Source organism: Petaurus breviceps, unplaced genomic scaffold, assembly GCF_028583685.1.
Source record: "Petaurus breviceps papuanus isolate PSGF00001 unplaced genomic scaffold, PetGlider_PUasm1.0 90603, whole genome shotgun sequence".
In the NCBI taxonomy this organism is placed as follows: Eukaryota; Metazoa; Chordata; class Mammalia; order Diprotodontia; family Petauridae; genus Petaurus; species Petaurus breviceps.
In genome coordinates, this window is record NW_027187284.1 from 5,569,516 (window position 1) to 5,592,907 (window position 23,392).

Below are 23,392 nucleotides of genomic sequence, written 5' to 3' on the forward strand. Positions count from 1 at the left end.
GTAACACTTAGAGACTTCCCAATATTAACATTCGATAAAATTAAGGTGAAATCAAAAGAAAGGGGAATGCAAAACACAAGCTCAGGTAGAAACAAAACAAATCCTGCATATGGGGACCTAATATAATAAGGCTTTGGGTGGATTAATGACTCAGGGGAATCCAAAATTCCTTGTACCCATCTCCAGCACTCCTGGAGTTACTGGGGTCATTATCGGTGTAGATGACCTTTAATCACAAAGGGTCGTATTTAAACATTATATAGTTTTGTTATTAAACAATTTATTTATTTTTCCTATATGTGCCTGAGATTACAACTTTGAGAGACCTTATGGTGCAAGGAAAAGTTAGCTAGGATTAGTGCTTACTACCTTGTCACTTTACCCCACTCCCTGGGGAATTCAGATTCCTCCTATAGAAAAGGATAAAACTGGACTATATCAAGAACTTAAAAGTGGAAAGAAAAAGAAAAGGCATTTATATAACATCTACTATGGGCCAGTCACCGTACTAAGCATTTGTGTGTGTGTGTGTTCTCTCATTTGATCTTCATAACAATCCTAGGATGTAGGTGCTATTATTATTCTAATTTTACATTAGAAGAAACTGAGGCAAAATGAGGTTAAGTGACTTTTTCTAGGCTCATGCAGCTAGTTAGTGTCCGAGGTTGGATTTGAATTCAAGTCTTCCTGACTTAGGCCCAACACTTTGTCCTCTGTGGTACTAGCTGCAAATAAAAGTGTCAGACTTTGGGGGACTCCCCAGAGGGGCCCAACCAGATTAAAATCTAATTAGGGAAATGTTTAACAAAATACCTAAAAATACAAAACATAAATAATGCTCATTTGTGATTTTGTAAGTCAATATCCCTGCCTTCAAGGATCCTTTTCTATTTGAATATGATGCCACTGGTATAAACAAACCAAATTATTTTAATCACTCAGTCTAAAGTCACACATATAAGTGTGAGGTGGGGTCAGGATTTGAATTCAGGTCCTATGACTCTACAATCCAAGATTTTATATAGAGATAGACATAGATTTGTGTGTGTTGAATATATATATATATATGTATAAAATATACAAAAGTACCTCTTCCAAGAAAATGATTTCTGAACTTTCTTCTAGCTCTGAATCTCTAATGCTCTTATGTACTTTATTTCTTTAAATTTCAGTTTCCTTATCTATAAAATGAGGGCAACAATATTCAAACACTCTATCACACATCATTGTTAGGAGGGACCTTTGTAAACATTAAAAGTCCAAATAGATATATATTACTATCAACCAATCAATAAACATTTATCAAGCACCAATAGGTCGCAGAGCAGATGGGTGCCAGGCCTGGAGTCAGGAAGATTAATTTTTTTTAAAGCAATTGGGGTTAAGTAACTTGCTCAAAGTTACATGGCCAGTTATTTCTGGGTGTGGTGCTAAGTATCAGAGCCCAGATTCGATCCCAGGTCATCCCGATTCTGGGGCCAGCTGGCCGCCCCTAGACTCATATTCTTGAGTTCATATCTGGTCTCAGACACTTATTAGCTATGTGATCCTGGGAAAGTCACTCAACCTCAGTTTGTCTTAGTTTCCTCATCTGTAAAATTAAAAGTGTTAAACCACTTCAGTATTTGTGTCAAGAAAACCCCAAATACGGTCACTAAGAGTCAGACATGACTGAAATGGATGAAGAACAACAAGAAAAAGACTATGTGCCAAGCACTGTGGAATACACTGGGGATACAAAAGGAGGTAAAAGGATACCTGTCCTTAAGGAGCTTATTTATTCTCTAATGGAGGAGACGACAAGAAACCAAATATATACAAAGCAAACAATAGAAAGGTAATAAGTAATAGAGGGAAGGAAGCCCAAGAATTAGTGGGCTAGGAAAGACTTCCAGTAAAAGATGGGAATTTAGTTGGGGCTTAATAATTGGTATTTGTTCTTTTTTCCCACACACTTGGGTGAAGAATGAATGTATATTCCAGATAAAACTAGAAGAAGGGTTCTAACGGTAACTTCAATTCATGTTTCAAATGTCACAGTTTTCCACTTATTCTAGACTTTTTGAAATAAGACAATAAAGGAGGTGTTTTTTTCTTCTCAAAGGCAAAGGAGTTCAGATTATGAAATGATTATCTGCTCAAGTGGGCATCATTTTGATTTAAGTTCCGCTCACTCCCAAAAGTGATAATGCTGGTTGTACCAGTGGCCTGGTATCACTTCAGAAATAGGAGCTTAAAATCAGGCCTTTGGTTTTCCTTTGCAAAATTTAGTCAGCTTACTTTCTCACCCTTGCTTTTCTGCTTTCTAGAAGAGAGCAATTTCTGATTTCTCTGCAGGAGGATTACACTTGAAAGACAGTTTTCTTTTACAGAGTATTTGCCCTTTACATTGTGACCTTGACGTGTTAATACTATGCCTTGATGTTCCAATTAACAGGCCCCATTAGCAGCCAGGTGCCCCTCTCCACAGTACAATAACTGACACAAGGTAAAACATAAAAAAACCTGACTCTTGGCAGTGGAAACAACCAAGCCAGGAGATGAATTGTATTCCTTTTAGATGAATCTTTTATGGACCAGCAGATATATTCAGAGTTCTTTAAAAAGCAGTTAACATTCCATTAGCAACAAACTGTGATCTGTGTCAGCAGTAAGAGACTGTACAGTCATTTGTTTTAGTGCAAGAAGTCACTGCTGGGAGAAATACAATTATTAAATATCTAGGAGGCAAATAAATATAGAGGCAAAACTAGGGCATTTTTCTTCTGGAATTATAAACATTATGTCTCCTGCTTAGCTTCACTCCATCAAAGCCCTCAGTCATTTTACTGTGGTCAGTCACCCCCAGTTCATTGTCATGGAAAGAATTTTTTTTTAATTTTCAAATGACAAATAAGATTTACATTTTCTAGAAAGTTCATGACTCTTATTCAAATAATAATGGCATAAATAAAAAAGGATATGTCCTGAATAGAATAGCAGAGATAAGATAGGTTACAGAGTTCTTTCTGGTATAGTAACCACTAACTGACCCAGCAACTGGCTGTACCTAGAAAAGCATATTATAAATGGTTATTAAATGAACCAATGAATGAAAAAATGAATAAATGAGGAATGAATGAATAAATGATGGGCCAGGGGACTGAAATTTTCTAGGTAACAAAGATCTCCTTAACCCTGATTTTTTAGCTTCAGTTACACAAAGTATATACTTCCTCTTCAGTGGGCCTATACCTGTACTTAGTCAATGAGATTTCAAAATTTATCTTGGTAATGTTATTTAAGGAATAAAAGTGACCGGTTACATTGTCAAAGAAGCTTTAGTTCATGAGCAGGGCTACAGGTTGAATTGCATTCAGATATAAGATTAGGAGGCCCTTTGTAAAACCGTATGAGATTTTGAAAAACTCCCCTATCATTCTTAATATATTTAAAGGAGGTCTTTAACCAACAGATCTGGAAGAAACCATGACAATCAGGGAATCCACTCACCTTATTTTACAGGTAAGGAAACTAAGGGACCTGAAAGTTGATCTTCCTAATGTATAACTTTTTACATTTTAGTATGCCAAGAGGTTGTGGAAGGGCATCAAAGAACTTCCATGGTTTTGGTAATAATCGTGTTGCACTGACAATCTCTGGTTGTTTGAATGATAATTGGCATTCACAGAGTAATAACAATTTTCAAAATGCTTTACCCATATTGTCTGATTTGATCTTCACAAAAATTTTTTTTGAGGTAAACATTAGAAGTATCAATTATCCCCATTTTTTAGAAGAGAAGACTAAGTGGGTTACTTATAATGAGGAAGCCTCTGAAGCAGGATTTCATTCCTTAATAACTGGATAACTGGTTCCAGGGCTCTCTCTGTCCACTGAGCCAAGCTTCTGCTGGATTCTCCATGACTTCCCTAAAAGCAAGAAAGTTTTTTTTTTCCTCCTTTCTTTGCATTGCTTCCCAGCACAAAGGGGATTCTGGTCCATAGTACCAGATGATTAATAAATACTAATTGACTGACTGATTGACTCTAGTCTCCTCTGGTTACCCATTTCTCGGGTCCTTTTGTTATTGTCTTTTTTTTTCTGGTAAACTTAATTTTCTCCAGCCATCTCTTCAATATCCTTGAGATAATATTCATATTACAGTATATTCTTTGAACAAACCTATCAAGGTTATTGGAAATACTACTGCAGGGCCTTCTACTTTACATTCTTGCACCTGAGCCAGCTTTTTCCAAGATCTAATTCACCAAAGCTTTTATCCAGTTAACCCCTTGGCCACCATTATACTGGAGACGTAAATTAATATCTTTTTCAAAGGCATTTGTGTTATGAAAATAAAAAGTTTGTGATGTGTCCAGCTGTTCATATTCTTATCTGAGTGAATCTCGGATACAGGAAATATGTGGATGCTGGGTCAGTGGTTAAGATTTAGAATGTAAGTATTATACCTGCCTAATAGTCTGGAAGTAAGGGAAAGGGGAAACACAGGTTGTACTTAATAAATGCTGACTGACTGCTTAGGCGACTGGTCCTGTGACATGAAATCTATACCATGCCAGAGAGATCTGATTTAGGATGAAGGTAAAAAATGTGAGTTTCAGGTGTGGGTTAGTAAAACAGATACCACAGAAGAGAAGTAAAGCTGGTGATAAGAGATTAGCAAATTCAGATTAAAATCAGAAATAGCAAAGGTTGATACAGTAAGGTTTAGGCTGCTTTGGAAAGCAATAGCTTACCTACATGGAAAGCAAGTTGTTCCTTAAAGCCCATCCATGACAGTTTTTTTTTTAATTTTAACAAGACCTCAGGGATTTCTGAGCAACCAAATTCAAGAGCATAGATAAAGGCAGAAAATTCTAGTTATGGAGGATTGAACAATTTTCTGAAACTCAAGAAAAACAGTTCAATTCTGGTCTCAGACATTTACTAGATATGTGAGCATGGGTGAGTCACTTATCTCTGCATTCTTCACTTTCCTTAACTAAAACTGGGATAATAACAGCACCTACCTTCAATGTCGTGAGGATCAAATAAGATATTTGTTTAAAATAAAAAAGAACTTAGATAAAATCTTAAAATGCAAAGTTGACTTAGAAGTAAAAAAGGCAAAAAAAATTCATGTTAGACAAGAACTACATAAAAATTAGAATTGGTCAAATGAAAAAGGAGGTGAGAAAGAAGAATGCAATTTGGAATTAGGTCCAAAACGCTATAAAATATGTACCTGTTCACCCAGCAATACACAACTATTAGGTATGCCCATGTTCAGGTAAGATTAGTAAAGGCAAAAGAGAGAAGTAGAATTGGGAAAATTTTCCCAAATAAAAGAGGCACGAAAAGAAGAACTCTTACGGTGGAAGGGAAATGGCAGGGTGGACAATGCTTGAGTCTCATTCTCAAGGGAATTGATTCAAACAGGGAAGAACCCACCTTTCCCCCCCATATATGCATGTATATGTGTATGTATAAGCTTATGTACACATGTGCATATATGTATACACATATGCATAAATATTATATAGATACATACACATATTTACGTGTAGAAACCTGACTTACCTATAAGGGAAATAGGAAGAGAAGGAAATAATAAAAAGGGGGGTGGGGATGAAAAAAGTGAGAGCAGATAATAGAAGCAAAATAGATATTTGAGCTGGGACAGAATAAAAAGAAAAAGAGGAAAAGAAACAGAAGATAATGGGATAGAGGAAAATATGTAATTAGTAATCATAAGGGGGAATGGGAATGGGAAAAGCTCAATCATAAAATAGAAGCAGATAGATGAACAGCTTAGGAACCCGAATCCAACAATATATTGTTTATTAGAAATACACTTGAAACCGAAAGACACACACTGATTTTTTTTTTTTTAAAAAGGACTGGAGCAGGCATTTACTATGCTTTAACTGACATAAAAAGGCAGAGGTAGCAATCATGATCTCACACAAAGCAAAAGCAAAATTAGACCTAATTAGCAAAAATAATCAGGGAAAATTCATTTTGCTAAAAGATATCATTGACAATGAAGTAATACAAAAATTTTCACAGGAAGTTTTTCTGACCAAGGTAGTATTTCTCCAATATATACTAAGTATAAAACTCATTCACCAATTGATAAATGGTTGAAGGATATACATGGGTCATTTTCAGAAGAAATCAAAGCTATCTATAGTCATTTGAAAAAAAATGTTTAGGTAATGTAGTGGATAGAGCACCAGCCCTAGTCAGGAGGACCTGAGTTCAAATCTGGTCTCAGACACTTACTAACTCTGTGACCCTAAGCAAGTCACTAAATCCCAATAGCATCAAAAAAGAAAGAAAAAAAATACATCACTATTGATTGGGGAAATGCAAATTAAACAACTCTGAAGTACCACCTTACACCTATCAGAAATGACAAATACTAGAGAAAATGAGGGAGGGAAATAGGTACATGAATAAATTGCTGGGGTAGTTTGAGCCAGCCAGAACGGGCACAAACATTATGAAGAACAATTTGGAACTAGGCCCAAAAAGCTATAAAATGTGTACCTGTTGACCCAGAAATACACAACTACTAGGTATACCCATGTTCATATATACCTCTGGAGTGGTATATATGTTCACATATACCTCTGGCGTGAGGTCTGCAGAGTGATTTTCAAGGCTGTTTTCCACCTTTAGTGTTTATCTACCACCTAACTCTAACTTGTGGCTCTAAGAATCTGTAGCATTCTCAGCAGTCACACCTTGGTAAAACATTTCAGCAGACAAGTTGAATCAGGCTAAGGGTAAACAAGGAGGCTCAAACCTGTTGGTGAGTTAAGAGGGGTGACCATTCCAAGCATGTGAAGACTTCCCTGGGTAGAATGGCTAGGTGATAACAATTTGTTCTAATGTCCATGAAGGTGGCTGAATCAGGTGCTATGGAGTGCTTAAATATCAAAAATGACATCAACAGTTGTCTTGACTTTTGTCTTGTCACTGTACTCTGATGACTCTGGAAGAGTGAGGCTAATGACTTCACACAACTGTAATGGTAATGGGATTTGAAGATCTTTCATGCCCCTTGAACTTGCTGATGTAGGAGGAAGGGGTGGGGCAGGAAGGGGCCAGAGCCAGGTAGAGGCAGAGCTGGAGCCAGCACGATGAATGGAAGGCAAGTCAACCTTTTTTGAGCCAGCCAGAATTTTTGCTGAGGACTCCTGCTGAAGACTGCTGGGATGGGAACTGGTGGGGGGGGGAGGGGAAGGTGGAGCTGCTGGAAGTGAACTGTGTGAAGGCTGAGAAGTTACCATGAGTGAGGAGAGGAGGGGGAGCTTGTTTTGTTTTGAGGGCTTGAGAATGTGGGTGTTTACTGCATTAACTATGTGTGCCAACTCAGTGGCTACTGTGATGGCTTTGACTTTCTGGTTTTGGAACTCAGCTTTCCGGTATTTGAATAAATATTCTGGCTTTGTCCCCCATGTAGAAAGCTTGTTACATTTTGTGATTAATAATTATACCAGCATATTTATAACCACTGTAGGTATTGTGAATATTGCACTGATGTTACAACAACTCAAATCCAATTTATGTGCAAGTCAAAGGATATCACTTATACCATTTTTTCCTACCTCAAAGTCCTATGGTGACAGACAATAAGGCAGCAGGTGCAGAAACACTGGGAGCTGTAGCCACAAGCCTGCACACAGGCAGTCCAGAGCATACAATCATCTCACTAGACTGAAGCAATAATGGGATTCAGCAGCCCTCAGGTGTCTAAGCAGCCTTTTTGAAAGACCACACTGCTCACCTCCTACTGTGAGGAAGGGGCAAGGAAAGGTATCCTAAAATTTATGTGTTTCACCTACTCTAGCCCCAGTCTACCTACTAGGGCATTCAGGAATTCCATGCTGTGGTTAAAACAGAAAAAAAATGTATAAAACTCTTGCAAAGATGATTCCACTCACCATTGAGACATGAAATGTACATATTTATGGACAACACAAAATCCCATAGTGATGGAGAGTGCTGTGAAATGATGTAGGTTTTTAAATCAAATTAATCTTGTCAACAAGCTTGTATGCCTTCCAAAAAGAATGAACAACAAGTTCAAGACAATGTGAATGCCACTTGCAGAAAAGTACCATGTCACCATCATTAGTGTGTATGGTCCCACCATAATGAACCCTGATAAGGGCAAAGAAAAAATAATGAAGACCTGCAATGAAGACTTCATCATCAATGTGCCAAAAGAGAACAAGGCTATAATCCTGGATGAGCTCAGAATTACCAAATACAGCAGGGAGTCCTTGGGAGTAATGGAATTGAAAAAAAAGGAATGGTCTTTTGCTACTGAAAACTTCTGTATTTCCTGATATTCTCACCAACACTGATTTACATTTACCTAAACAAAATAAAATTTCATGAATTCACCTCATAGCAAATATTAACATTTAATAGACTATGTCATTGTAAGGAGAGGAAGAACACAGCATGTGAGAGTAACAAAGATGATGTGTGATAAAGTTATCTTCTCTAAGCTAAACATTTGCATTCGAGAAACATGGAGGCCCCAAGAAAAGACATCTACCAGAAGATTTAATATTAACAGATTAGAATGCTTCTCCATATATGAATAGTTTGTTGGAGAGTAAGCTGAACCAACAAACGGTTGGCAACAGTGAAGGAGAAAAGCAATGGACAGCTTTGAGAGATTTGGTATATAGCACCGTTTTTACTTATCTGGGCTAGACCATTTGCAAACATCAAGTTTTTTTTTGATGAAAATGATGGGGAAATTCAGAAGCTGCTAAGCAAAAAAAACAAGAACTCCACAGAGGGATTGTTTCTAAAAAAAAACATGGCAAGACATATATGAACTGATGCACAGTGAAATGAGAACTGTAAGAACATTGTGCACAATAACAACAATATTCTAAAAATGATCAGCTGTGAAAGACTTGGTCCATCTCAATACAATGATCCACAATGATTCCAAAGGACTCATGAAAAATTTGGTATCTCAGTGAAAGAATTCTGAGGCCAAATTGAAATATAATTTTCTCTTTATTTTCCTTGTTTAAACTGTATGCATGTGTGTGTATATATTTATATATATACATACAAACACATACATATTTATACATATGCATATATGTATATATACATACCTGTGCGTGGCTAATATGGAAATTTTTTGCAAGATTTCACATATATAATTGTTGTCATATTATTTGCCTTCTCAGTGGGTGAAGTAAGAGTTCAGAGGAAAAGAATCAAAATTAAAATAAAATGGGGCAGCTAGGAGGTACAGTGAATAAAGTAGTGGCCCTGGAGTCAGGAGAACCCAAGTTCAAATCTGGCCTCAGACACTTAACCCTTACTAGCAGTGTGACCTTGGGAAAGTAACTGTTATGGGAATCTGAAGATCTTCCCTGCCCATAGGCCCTTTGATAGGCTTAAGTGAGTCTGAGAACCTTCCTTGATTTGAAAATATATTCTGCTCCCTAATAGGCTGAATATGGTCACATGGGGCCTGTGGAGGGAGGGTTGTTTTTCAGCAATGCCCATACCTTGTTGCTTTGTGATTGGGTAGTGTGTCAAAAGGGTTGTGACATTATCTGAGCCAGGAGAAGGTTATATATACCCCGATGTGAGATTTTGCTTTGGGGCTCACTTTGAGGAATAGTTGTGTGATTTGACCAGACAAGACTGTGGGCAGCAGTTGAGCACCCTGGGCTTTGAAAACCCAGATGTTGGTGCTTCTCTCTCTGGTGACTAACTAGGTATGGATGTAATGATCACACAGCTGGAAGCCTGTCTGTTGATCTGTTTCTCTGTCTGCTTGTAACTTGTTTGTATTCTCTGAAGTCCAGGTTGCTGACCTTTTTCCCGTGAACTAGGTGAATGTTTGATAAAACCAAGATTGTTAACCCATTTTGAGTTGCTTTCCTTTAGAAAAGTAGATCTAGGAAACTCTGCTAGCAGCCATCCTGGGTGTGCCAGGGCGCTTGCTGCTACAGTCACTTAACTCTAATTGTCCTACCTTCCTCTCCAAAAAAAAAATGCAAAAAAAAAACAACCCAAGATGTTAAAAATAAATAATTAAAAAAGCAGAACCCTTGATATAAGAATGTAGTATTTCATACTTTGACAAATGTGTCATAGGTGCAGGTACTCTCAATCCAACATTAGAGAATACAACCCATCTATGGCTTCTTATCCTGTGTGATTTTTGTCTGTATTGTCCTGTAAATTCTTCATCAGAGCCCTATTCAACCCTTTGAGAACTTTCTTTTCAATCTCACTACATTGGATTTTTTTTTTCAGCATTTATCTTTTACTTACTTCTCACTCACACTATAGTCCTGGTCTTTCTCCTATTCTAGTCATAGACCTCTCTAATGACATCTATTGTGCTACTTGTCTTACAATATTCTTTGTTGGTGATACAGGATAGTCTGAGTTTTAGTGCATTTAAAAGCCTCAATAAACTTAACACTGCACTTACCCCCGCACACACACAATCTAGCCATGTAACCTTGGGCAAATTACTTAACCCCAATTGCCCTCCAAAAAAAAAGCAAAAAAAAAAAAATAAACTTAACACTGTACTAAGACTTTTGGGACATCCCATATATTTTAGCCTACTCACACTCACAACATATTTGTGTTGTATTGTGCTTTGAGTGAACCAAAACTTTAATTCAGATGCAATATATTACATAAGTTTTATAAAGAAATATATTTGGGAAATAGAGAGACTATTTCTTGGGATTTTTAGTTCACAGAATTGCCTGATCTGCTTAAATCTAAGACTGACTGTTTTCGTTGTAACAGAAAAATCTGAAGTGTAGATTTTATCTTGTCCTCCTTGACCCATGATTATAATGACATCACATTATGTTAGGAAATTTCTCTCCTCTTAAAAGATTGTCATATACCAAATGTTTTGTCAGTATTGTTTTCACCAAATATGAATATAATTAAAGAAGGGGAGGGTGAAAAGTTCAAAGCTTATCCTCATCCATAGCTTTCTGTTGGCAAGGCAAGACCTAATTCTAAGTTTCTGTCCTATTTCAGCAACATTTATGCTTTCCCATGCTCTGTGCCTATCAGCATGGAAAGTTCAAAATAAGTTTATTCAATATTCTTTAATTCCAGCTTACATTTATGTGGTCCTTAAATGATTGGATAATATGCCAGTCAATCAACTAGCCTTTTTAACGCACTAACTATATATCAGATACTGTCCTAAGAAATATAGACCAAAGAAAGACCAAATGCTCTCTCTCCTTTAAAAGAATGTGCTGTCTAAAGAGGGTAACACATGTAAACAAGCTATATGCAGGATAAACTAGAGATAATAGAGGGAAGACATTAGCAGTAAGAGGGACCAAGAAAGACATCTTGCAGAAGATGAGACTTAAGCTGACCCTTAAAAGAAGCCAAGGGAACTAGCAGGCAGAGATGAAAAGAGAGTTCTAGGCACAGAGGATAGCCAGTGAAAACGCCTAGATTTAGGAGATGGAACAAGAAGGAGAGTATCTCTGGAATCCAGAGTAAAGTGGTTGAGGGAATACTAAAGTATATGAAAACTGGAAAAGTAGCAGGGATCTAAGTCACCAAAACTTTAAAAGCCAAACAAAGGATTTTATATTTGATGCTGTTGGTAATAGAATTGATTGAATGGAGTTTTACATGTTCTTAAGGAAGATCAACTTGGCAGCTGAGCAGAAGATGTACTGGAGTGGGGAAAGACTTGTGGCAAGGAGAATAAGCAGCAGGCTATGGCAATAGTCAAAACATGAGGTGATGAGTGCCTGTACCAGCATGGTGGCACTGTCACAGGAAATAAGCAGCCACATACCAGAGATGTTACAAGTGTAGAATCAACAGGACTTGGCAATTGATTAGATATGAAGGGTGAGAGTCCAAGATGACACTTAGGTTGTGAGTCAGGATGACAATACTTTCAACAGTAATAGCAAAATTAGGAAGAAGGAAGGAGTTGAGAATGATATTTAATTGTTTTGGACATGTAGGATTTAAGATATCTATGGGATATACTGCTCAAGTTAACTTACAGTTGGAGCTGAGAGACTGGGCATCTGTAATGGGAATGTAAAGGGAATTTTAAGATCTTCCCTGCCCCTAGGCTAAAGTACACCTGGAACCTGGGGTGGGAGGATTGTTTTCAGTAGATACTTTTTGATTGGGCAGTGAGTCAATAAGGTTGTTACATTCTCTGAGCCAGGAGAAGGCTATATAAGCCCTGATGTGTAGCTTTGTTTTGGGGGCTCACTTTGAGAAGTGTTCTGTGATTTGATGAGACTCTGGGAAGTTGTTGATTGTTGAGAGCTTCTCCCCCCCCCCCCCCCCGCCCAGGCTTTGAAAAACCCAGATGTTGATTTGGTATGGATGTATTGGTTGGACAGTTTTGGAAACCTGTCTACTTGATCTGTTTCTGTCTTGATAATTCTGTCTGTATATTCTGAAGTTCGGGGTGCTGATCTTTTTCCCCTGAACTAGGTAAACGATACATATTTGACTGATTAAAGTAAGCTTGTTAACCCATTTTGAGTTGCTTTCCTTTATCAAAGCAGATCCAAGAACCTGTGGTGTCAGCAACCCTGGGGACGCTGGGGTGCTTGCTGCTACAACATCAGCAGAGAGTTTAGGGTTAGAAAAATAAAGCTGAGGATCATCTGCATAGGCAGGATGATGGAAAGGAATCCCGATTCTTAGTATTTTATGTTTCCCCAGTTACATGTAGAAGCACTTTTTAATATTCGTTTTTAAGACTTTGAGTTCCAAATTCTCTCCTTTCCTCCCTTCCCACCCCCCTCATTGATATGGAAAGCAATTTTATATAGGATATGCATGTGTAGTCATGTAAAACATTTCCACACCAGTCATATTATAGTGAAAGAAAACATAGACCAAAAATAAAACAAACCAAAAAAAAAAAAACCCAAACAAAATAAAACAGTAACCTCAAGAAAAATAAAGAAAAATTTAAAAAGAATATGCTTCAGTCTGTATTCAGACCCCATCTGTCCCTTCTTTGGGGATGAATAGCACTGTTCATCATAAGCCCTTCAGAGTTGTCAGACCATTGTGTTGCTGAGAATTGCTAAGCATTCATGGCTGATCATATTGCTTTTATTTTGTACACAGTATATTCCACTTTGTCTCAGACCAGGCAAGTCTTTCCAGGTTTTTCAGAGAGCATCTTGCCCATCACTTCTTATTGCACAATAGCTATCCATCATGATCATGTACAGAATTTGTTCAGCCAGTCCCCAAAAGATGGACATCCTCTCAATTTCCAATTCTTTGCTACTAGAAAAGAGCTGCTATAAATATTTTTGCACATATAGGTCCTTTTCCTTTTTGGTTTTGTTTTTTGTTGTTTTTTTTTTTTCAAAAAAAAGTTTTTTAATACAGACCTAGTAGTGCTATCACAAGGTCAAAGGCTACGAATGACTTTATAACCTTTGGACATAGTTCCAAGTTTCTCAACAGAATGATTGAATCAATTCACAACTCTACCAACAGTAAAATAAAATCTCATTTCCCCCAAATCTCCTCCATTTGTCACTCTTCTTTTCTGTCCTATTAGCGGCAGCTGAGGGCTTGAAGATGATCGCCAAGAACCTGCGAGACGACAGTGTGAAGGCAGTGCCAGAGGTGAAGATGCTGCTCCTCAGAGCTGGAGAGTCAGGAAGAGAACAATTGTCAGACAGATGAAGATCAGCTGTTTTACAATTCAATGTAGGATGAATATAGTCACTCCACTCAGGGGTGGAGTGCGGGCAGTACAAGGCTGTGATCTACAGCAACACCATCCAGTCCATCATGTCCATTATCAAAGCTATTGGGCAACTTGCAGATTGATCTCGGGGATCTTTCTAGAGAGGATAATACCCCTGTAATAGTAATGGAATATGAAGATCCTCCTGTACTGGCTTGGTTTTCAAATTGATTGTGTTAAAACCCAGAGCTTGTGAATCCCACTTGTGGGATGGACTTGTTGATGTGAAAAGAGAGGGCTGGACTGGGAGGAGCTGGTGACAGTAAATTTAGAGAGACACAAGAAAAGAGAGAGGCAGAAGAACTTTTTTAGAAGCAGCACCTTTGGAGGCAGAGGCTGAGAGGATTGCTGAGGGCCACTTTGAATTGCCCAGGACTTTTGAGAGCTGCCACCCAGAGCTACCAAGGACTGAGGAGACATGGCTGTTATGCTGGTACTTTGTCTGTTTTGATGTTGTTTTGCCAGATTTGTCCACTGATGCAGGACAGTCCAGTTGTTGCAGAGTTTGCAACCTTGATGTTGGTTCAGAGCTACTGAGACTGTTCTGCAGACAGAGTGCAAATTCTGTCCACTGGTGAAGGAAAGTGCTGTTGTTGCAGAAATATTGGAACCTTGCTGTTGGTTCAGAAGACCTGAAGAAGGATTTTCTTGTTGTATGTTTACAGAAATCCTGGAAGAGGGTTTTGCTAATGTTTTCAGGGGTCCTAGGACTGTTCTTCAGACAGAGAATGAATTAATGAAGAGACTGGCAATGTATCTTGTGGCCTTGCTAAGCTTTGTCTCCCCAGGAACAAGATTGTTGAGAACTTGCCTCCTGTCAAGATGAAGAAGAGACCTCCATTTGGGTATTAAATGATGTGCTTAAACTTTTTGGAACTCTGGGGTAGATTCAATTGTGATCCAGGGGTGGGGAACTTTTGACCTTTTTGTGTTCTGTGATTGAACAAATGAATGTACTTTACTTATGATTGGAAACTAATCTCCATTTGAGAAGAGGGGCTTTGTGATGGACTAAATGAATGTACACCCTAGGGGTGGAGTATTTAGTATTTAGAACAGGGACTTTGTGATTGATTAAATGAATGTAATGTCCAAGAGTGGAGTAGTACTTAATTAAATCACACTTGGGGGTAGTACTTGGAGATTATTGAATCACACTTAGTAAATGCTGTATTTTGAATGATGTCATATTTTGATCTTCTCTGTTCTTAATTTGTCACTGAATAAAATGGAGAGCACCTATGCTGTTATTTTGAACCTTGGGAAGTTGCCTTTGCTTGGCATTACAAACCCCCAGCTGTTTGCCCAATCCTGTACTGCAGAGGAGCAGGGAATCATGCCAAAAGACCTAGCCAGTGTGATCTGGGGGCTGTGGTCTGATGATGGTGTGCAGGCCTGTTTCAGCAGGTCAGCTCTGGGAGTACCAGCTCAACGATTCAGCTGCCTACTATCTAAATAACCTGGAAAGGAAATCTCGGTCCGACTACATACCCACTCAGCAGGATGTGCTGAGAACCCTATTGAAGACCACTGGTATTGTGTAGACTCATTTCACCTTTAAGGATCTGCACTTCAAGATACTTGATGTGGGCGGGGAGAGGTCTGAGGGAGAGAAGTAAGTGGATTCCCTGTTTTGAGGGTGTGAGGCCATCATCTTCTTTGTGTCACTGAGCTCTTATGACCTGGTCCTGGCTGAAGATGAGGAGATGAATCAAATGCACAAGAGCATGAAACTTTTTGATAGCATTTGTAACAAGTGGTTCACAGACACCTCCATCATCCTTTTCCTCAATAAAAAGGACCTGTTTGAAGAGATCACTCACAGACCTCTCACCATCTGCTTTCCTAAGTATTCAGGGGCAAACAAGTATGAGGAGGCCACCAGTTACATCCAGAGCAAATTTGTGGACCTGAACAAGCAGAAGGACAACTGAGGAAATCTACACACCCACTTGAGCCACCAATACCAAGAACGTGCAGTTTGTGTTTGACGCCATCACCGACATCATCATCCAGCCACCCGAAGCCTCACCTCCTACCCCCTTTGCCTTTTCTTCTCCATCCCAACCTGTACCAAGAATTCATTCCAAGTCCACCGCCAAGAATTCTCTGTTCCACCACTATCCCCCACCCCCAACAAAGGCTTCCAAAGGTCTTGAGAGTGTACTGACTGCATCACCAGAGGCTTTTTCTTGTCTCCCACTCCCAGCAGCCCCGCCTCTGTCTCCCTCCCCCTTTGCATCCATCCCCCTCCGGCGGTTCTCCTGTCAGCTCCATTAACTGTAGCTCCTTAGCTCTAACATAGGAAAGGCCACTGCCATGAGGGCTCCCATCTTCATACCTCATGTTCAGTCCCAAAACCCTGCCCCAGACCCCAGAGTCAAACAGCATCGGTTGCCTCCTACCTTTTTTCACATGTTTCATCAAATTGTTCACCAGGTTTGAAATAATAAAATGTAAAAAGAAAAAAAAAAGTCTTTCTTCAGTCATTTTTTATCCTTCCTTTTCCAAGCTGTTGACTCTCTCTTGCATATCTCTCATTTCTTTATCCAAATTTTTCTTCTACCTCTTTTACCTGATTTTAAAAGTCGTCTTTGAGCTCTTCCAAGAAGACTTTTTGGACTTGTGAACAATTCATATTCCCCTTTGACATAACAAATAACTGACTCTCACTGAACGACTAACAATAAGTCCCAGCCAAAATCCCTCCCCTTGCCCCGCAATGGCTCAGAGCAAATGTAAATAGAAACCATACCTATTTTGACAAGAAAAGCTGAGTCTTCCCCTCCCAGATTATTTTTTTTCTGTAACTAGGTAAAACAATTCACTGTTTGCATCATTTCTTACCTTATTTTAATCATTGAATGGGTGTTGCCTCAGTCTGAGACCTTGACTGTAAAAGAAGGTTTGCCAATGCATCACGGTCCATCTCCAATCATCTTTATCTAAATCTTGGTAGGGGGACCAGAGCACTCTGGAGGAGAAAGTGAGTCTGGTGACTTTGCCCTCCCTCACTTAAATCCAATTTATTTGCAAATCATGACATCATCTTCCTGATGGCATGATCCTGTTCAAGAAAAAAAGGGCAAATCAAAGGCATTTTGACATGTTTGTCTTCTTCTGAGTTTGTGTTTAGGTCTTCCTTGTAGCCATAGTAGCTCTCTTTGGTCAGAATTCTTTTTGGTTTTTGCTCCTTTTTTAGGTTATTTTGTAATTTTAAAGTTGAGCTGGAGGCCTCACATCTGTCTTGTTATGCCACTAGACTGCTTAATCAGAACTTTGGGGCCTCACTTGCTGATCTGTACTGTGGCTAGGAGACTCCTTCTATATTCCTCTTTTACCCAGAGACAGACCTTTCCTGAAGTTCTTCTAAGTTATCTTAAGCTGGAAAATCTTTTTATTTTGTCCTTTTGTGAGTTCTGTCATTCCGGAATACATTTAGAGATTTGCTTTAACAATACAATTGTTTCTGAGGGTAACTGGGGAGAGCTCAGGTGACTTCCTGGCTTTTCTCTGCCATCTTTCCTCTGCCTTCCTTTATATAACATTGTACACTGTGCCCTCCAGTCCCTAGATTCCTCCATTCTTTCCCAGGCCATCTATGGCACTAATCACTCTCTCCTTTTTTCCCCATCTTGATTCCTTTGTGGGCCAGTTCAACTCCACACTGTCTTCTTCTCTTGAATCTCTTGCCCCCTTATATTGCCAATTATGGCTTGACATGTCTCAACCTTTTATCACTCTCATGATTTGTCACCTTCATGCTTACACAAGTACTGATGAATAAGGGTTGAAAAAATCATACAAATCTTCTGACTGGGTCTTCTATAAATTTATTTTATGTAACCTCAACTGAGTCCTTACTATTGGTAGGCAATCCATCTACCCCTCCCTTATGAATTCACTCATCACAGAAATTCTCCCAAAACTTTTTATCCCTCCTCAAACTATCCATGATTTACCTTCTACTGAATTTCTCAGCTAAGAAGCTCATCTAATATTTTATAGAAACATTTAGATCATTGGCCATAAACTCCTTATTCCCAAATCTTTCCCATCTCCTATCCCTCAGGTTCCTTCTGCCATTTTTTCATACCCCTTTTCATGTGATGAAATGGTGTTACTCCTTACCAAGCTAACCACTCTACTTGTTCCAGTGATCCTATTACCTACCATCTCCTCCAATGGATTGTCCTCTCTGTTATCCCCAATTTTTCACTTATTTTTCATTCTCCACTGGTTTATTTCCATTTGAAGCAAATTTTCTCCCCACCCCCTTTTGTTCTTCCAGATAAATTTTATCTTTTTTTAGAACTCTAGAAAATAAACCTTTAAGTCCCAACTAAAATCCTACCTTCTATAGGAAGGCTTCCCCAATCCCTCTTAATTTCAGTGCTTTCTCTCCCTTAATTATTTCCTATTTATCCTGAATATAGCTTGATTTGTATATATTTGTTTACATATTGTCTCTCCAATTAGACTGGAGGATCTTTGAGGACAGGAAGTATCTTTTTCCTCTTTTTGTATACCCAGTGCTACTAAGAATGGATTCTTAGCTGGATTCATAAGGGAGTTGTAGATGGATTCCCTAGCAATAGTGAGGTCTCAGTTGAGGTTACATAAAATAAATTTATAGCAGACCCAGTTATAAGAGTTGTATGATTTTTCTATCCTCATTCACATAACTGGCACACAATTGACACTTAAGATATATTTATTAAACTGAATCATTGAGTTTAAGCTCTTAAACATATAATGAGGTCTAGGTTAATTTTTTTAGATAAGTTTTAAAGGTCCATATGGATGATATTAACCAATAAATTGTAAAGTCTAGTATCAAAGGAGGCAAATAAGTATATTACTTAGCAGATAGAAGAATCAAAGATGTATTATGAATATAAGTAATGCGGAAAAGAAATATCTTAAATTGAAGCCAAAATAAAAAGCCTTAAATACTAATATCTAGGTGTTCTTTGTTTCTTTAACTTAAAACAACTTCCCCTTATTTTTAAGTAAAAGAAGCATCATGGTTTGTTGAATATATTATTAGATTTAGCATAAGGAAGACATGCATTCAGATACTGCTGCTGACAATTAATAACTCTGAGATCAGAGACAAATCAGTTACATCCTCTAAGTCTCAGAGTGTTCTCTAAGATTATAAGGTTTTAACCTTGATTTATCCTCAACTAGTTTCCTGAATTCAAAATATCTTTAGTTTTTCTTACCTTATGAAACATCTCCTGAAACTGATACAAAATACTTTATATGACTACCTAAATTTTAATATTTATAAATGAAAAATAAAGAGTCCTGCCCCCCTCAAAAAACAGTGGAATTTTCTTCTTCCAATAAAACTGCCAATCCTGACAAAATTAGAATTCATAGTTCAGCTGTTTATGTGTAATCTGAGCATAAAACACTGTGAAAGTTAATCTAGAATGGGAAAAGTGCATATGTTTCTAGGACCCAAAACACTTTCAAACACTTAAATCTCCCTTCTGTCACTTAAGATTTGTTTCATAGGATTGTTGGGAAACTAATGAAAGTGTCTAAAGGAATATGGAATGCAATCTGAAATGTGAAGTATCATATTTTATGGAAAGGGGCTATTTATCATGCCTTTAAAGGAAATAGCGAAGTCAAAACTAGGCCTTCTAAAATGATTTATCATTCATTTCCAGATGCATTTGGGGCATCTTCACATCCCAAGCAATTCTACAGGCATTTTTATAAAGTGTGAATTTGGTATTTCCACATCTGTCCTGAGGCAGACATATAGAAGTAGCAATGAAATATGAAAAAAAAAATTAACATTTTTCAGAACTTTCTGTTAGGGTTTTGTTTTTGGAATGAGAATGGAAATGGCTAATCTGTACCTTTGTGACATATATAAATATAATCTAAAAGGTGATTTCCAAAGCCATCATTTTCACAGTCTTTGGAATCTGGTTCATGAAAAGAAGCTTGCAATTTATTCTGGAGAGAACTCACCTTTGGTAATATAAAGAGCCCTTGGCATCATGGGATCAGTGTAATCAGTCTAATAGGATGTTATTTATGAAAGCAACATATTATTGTTATTATCATCATTAATAGTGCAACACAGAGTACAGCTGGCTTTCTCTGTTATCTTTATCATGATTGTTCTTGCCTTTTATGAGACAAAAAGTGAAAATCTGGCCATGGTTTGGATTTTTCCCTTGCCCTAGTAGTTATGTTAGCTACTCACATGATTTGTATTGTATTTTTCATTGTGGTTTTGGATAATTCAACTTTCACAGAGGAATTAATGAGCTCATTTTGGTGGGTGCTAGGGTTAGAGTTTAAGGAAGGTAAATAGTGTTGTACCTGCAAATTACATGATGTGAGGAATCTCCAAGCTTGGATGTTCTTTCCATTTGTATGGATCAAAAACTTTGTTTTATAATTTATTAGTGTTAGAGGTTCCCCTGGGAAGCAATGAGAGATTAAGCTATTTGCCTTTGGGAACATAGCCAGTATATACCAAAGGTGGGACTTAAATACTTTCAGTTTCTCTGCCTGCTATGTCGTACTGCCTCCCATTCACACATTTTATAAAGGATAACAAATCATATGTGTGTGTGCATACACACACACATATATATATATATATACACACATATATATACAAACACACACATATACACAAACACACACATATATGTCAACTCTCACTCACTCAAATCAAAGTCAACTGCAAATCATGTCATCATTTCCCTGATGTCGCAGTCCTCTTTAAAAACAAAGGAAAACACAAAATATTATATATATATATATATATATATATGATATCTTCCCACTTCAGAAGTGAAAATGAATTGATTATAATACAAGTCACAAAATTAGGAAAGCAAGTGATTTGCCCATTATTTCTCTTACCTTTATCCACCTCTGCCACATGCTAGCTGTGTGACTGTGGGCAATAACAGAAACAACTAGATATTAGTATTTAAAGGTCATCACATTCTAGCCTCAACCTATGTTTCCATACTGCCCCACTCATGAACTGCTTTTCAGGAGAAATGAACCTACTGCTACTTGTGTACATTCATTCCATCTCTGTCTTTGTGCCTTTAAAGAGGTTATCCCCCTGCCAGGAGCAGGACCTTTGTGCCTCTTGGACTATGGACTTCTATTTCAGGATGACTTCTAGTGCCATCTCTTATATCAGGTCTTTTCCTGATTCCCTCAAACATCCTCCCCATTTTAGGCTTCCTTCTGCTCTGAAATTATTCTTTACATGTTACATTTTGCCTTAATTTGTCTGAGTATGTGCTGTTTACATCTAGTAAAATGTCAGTCCTTAAGGGCAGAGACTACTTTTTTTGATTTTTCTCCTTTGAGTGTCAGTGGTGTGGAGAGGTAGTTTGGGCATAATTGATAGAAAGCCAGCATCAGAGTCAGGAATTCCTGGATTCAAATCTTGCCTGTCACACATTCTTACTCTGGGCTTAACCTCTAAGTGTTTCAAGCAACTGTAACACTACAAGATGCATAAGTTAAAGATCTGCATTAGTTAGAGAATTTAAGTGCCCTATATTTATTCTCCTCTTTCTCACCCCACCACAAATGTCCAAAGTGTCCAGTAGATTACCTGGATTCTATCAGGTAATTCAAGTTTAACCAATTCCATTACCAATAGTGATATGGTCAGATCTGTGCTTTAGGACTATGAATTTGGAAGTTGTTCAGAGGACTGGAGAAAGGAGAGCCTGGAGACAGGATTACTCATTAAGAGGTTGTTACTGTAGTAAAGGTTATTAACATAAGGGAAGAAAGGGGAAACATTTGAAGAGTGAGAGAGATTCACTAAGATTTAGAAACTTATTGGAATTTTTTTGGTCTGAGAGCAGTGATGAAGAGTGAACATCTAGGGATACCCGTAAGGTTTTTACCTGGGTAAACTAACTGGAAGCATAGTTGTGCTCATGTCAGAAGCAGGCAAGTTAGAAAGAGAGGTGGATTGGGGGGTGGGGGTGGGGGTAAAAATGAAGTCTGTTTTGTACACATTTCATTCTGAGATGCCTATATAACATCCAGATGGAGATGACTAGCATAGAGTCATTGGTACAACACTGGATCTCAAGATAAAATGAAAGCTGAATGTGAAGATTTGGAGGTCATATTCATAGTGATGATCTCTGATTTTAAGGTGGATGACAAGTTGTCCTAGATAAAGAGTGAAGAATGGGAAGAGAGAACAGGGAAGAACAAGGAGGTGAAACTGTGGGATACATGGATGATAATTCAGACAAGGTGGAGAAAAACCATTAGAAAATACAGCATTATAAAAAAGCTACAATGGACATAGTATCTGGGAGATGGGAGTTGTCAACAGTGTAAAACATTACAGAGGTCAAGATGGATGAGGACTGCGAAGTGGTTCAATTAGAAGATCACTGGAAAATAAAGATAGCAATTTTCCCTCAGTCAGCTGCCAGATTGCAAGGAGTGGAAAAGTAGTTTGAAGGTTTGTTTTTTTTTTTTTTTTCAGTAGTATCCAACTCTTCATGACCCCTTTTGGGTTTGTTTGTTTTCTTTGTGTTTTTTTTGGGGGGGGGTGGCCAAGATACTGGGGTGGTTTGCCATTTCCTTCTCCAGCTTATTTTTATAGATATCCTCATCTATAAAACTGTTTGCTGATGCAAACAGGACTAAGTGACTTGCCCAGGGTCATACAACTAATAAGTGTCCGGGGCTATATCTGAATTCAGGAAGATGTGTCTTTCTGATTCTAAGTCCAGTTCTCTATTCATGGTGCCACTCAACTGACAAAAGTGAGAGGTAAGAAAGTGGAAGCAACCGAGGAGGAGACACTTTCTAGGACTTTGTGAAAGGGAGGAGAGCTACAGGAACAAAGTTTAAGTCAAGGCCAAATGAAGATTTCTAATGAATGGGAGGCTTGTTTATAGTTAGCACAGAAAAAAAAAACAGGGGATAAAGATTCAAATGGAATAAGACATATCAAAAGTGCAGAAGGGATGAAGGCACAAATACTTTTCCCTCTGATATTCCAAACAATACAGTAGTTTGTTTATTTTTTAAATAAAATTTTATTTTTGTTGGGGGAAAAATTCACATTTATGTCTTCATTTCAGCTTGGAAAATTTCAGGGAGAAAATAGCTAGACATCATTAAGTCTTCTTAATCTATGTCAGGCCCCTGTTTAAAAAAAATATATTTTTGTTCAGAGTAAGCCTTTAAAGAATTTGGCAAGTCATTCTTCTCTCTACTTTTTACCTTGAAGTAGCAAACACCTCAATAAGTAGAAGAACAAATAATCTCTAAATCAAATCCAAGGCCACTAAAAGGTCGGGGGGGGGGGGAAGAGGCAGGAAATGTGTTACAACCACATACTTACTGAAAGTCATTCTGGTTTCTATTCAGCCATTATGTTTGCAAAACTACAAATAGCATATTTTTATTTTTTGCAAGGTCAGAGTGAGGGTAGAATTGGCTTGCCTGGAGAACTTTAGTGGCATATATTATTAGGGAAGGCCAAGGTAAAGTCATCTTTAGGGGAAATAGGCTACAAGACATCCTTTTTGCTTCTTAGCAACTGTCCAATGGCAAGAAATGAGACTT

General features: G+C 38.0%; 1 pseudogene; it reads left to right on the forward strand.

Annotated features, from left to right (window-relative positions):
* Positions 1–1,676: 1,676 nt before the first annotated feature.
* Positions 1,677–16,063, forward strand: LOC138142799 (guanine nucleotide-binding protein G(i) subunit alpha-2-like; annotated as a pseudogene).
* Positions 16,064–23,392: the final 7,329 nt, after the last annotated feature.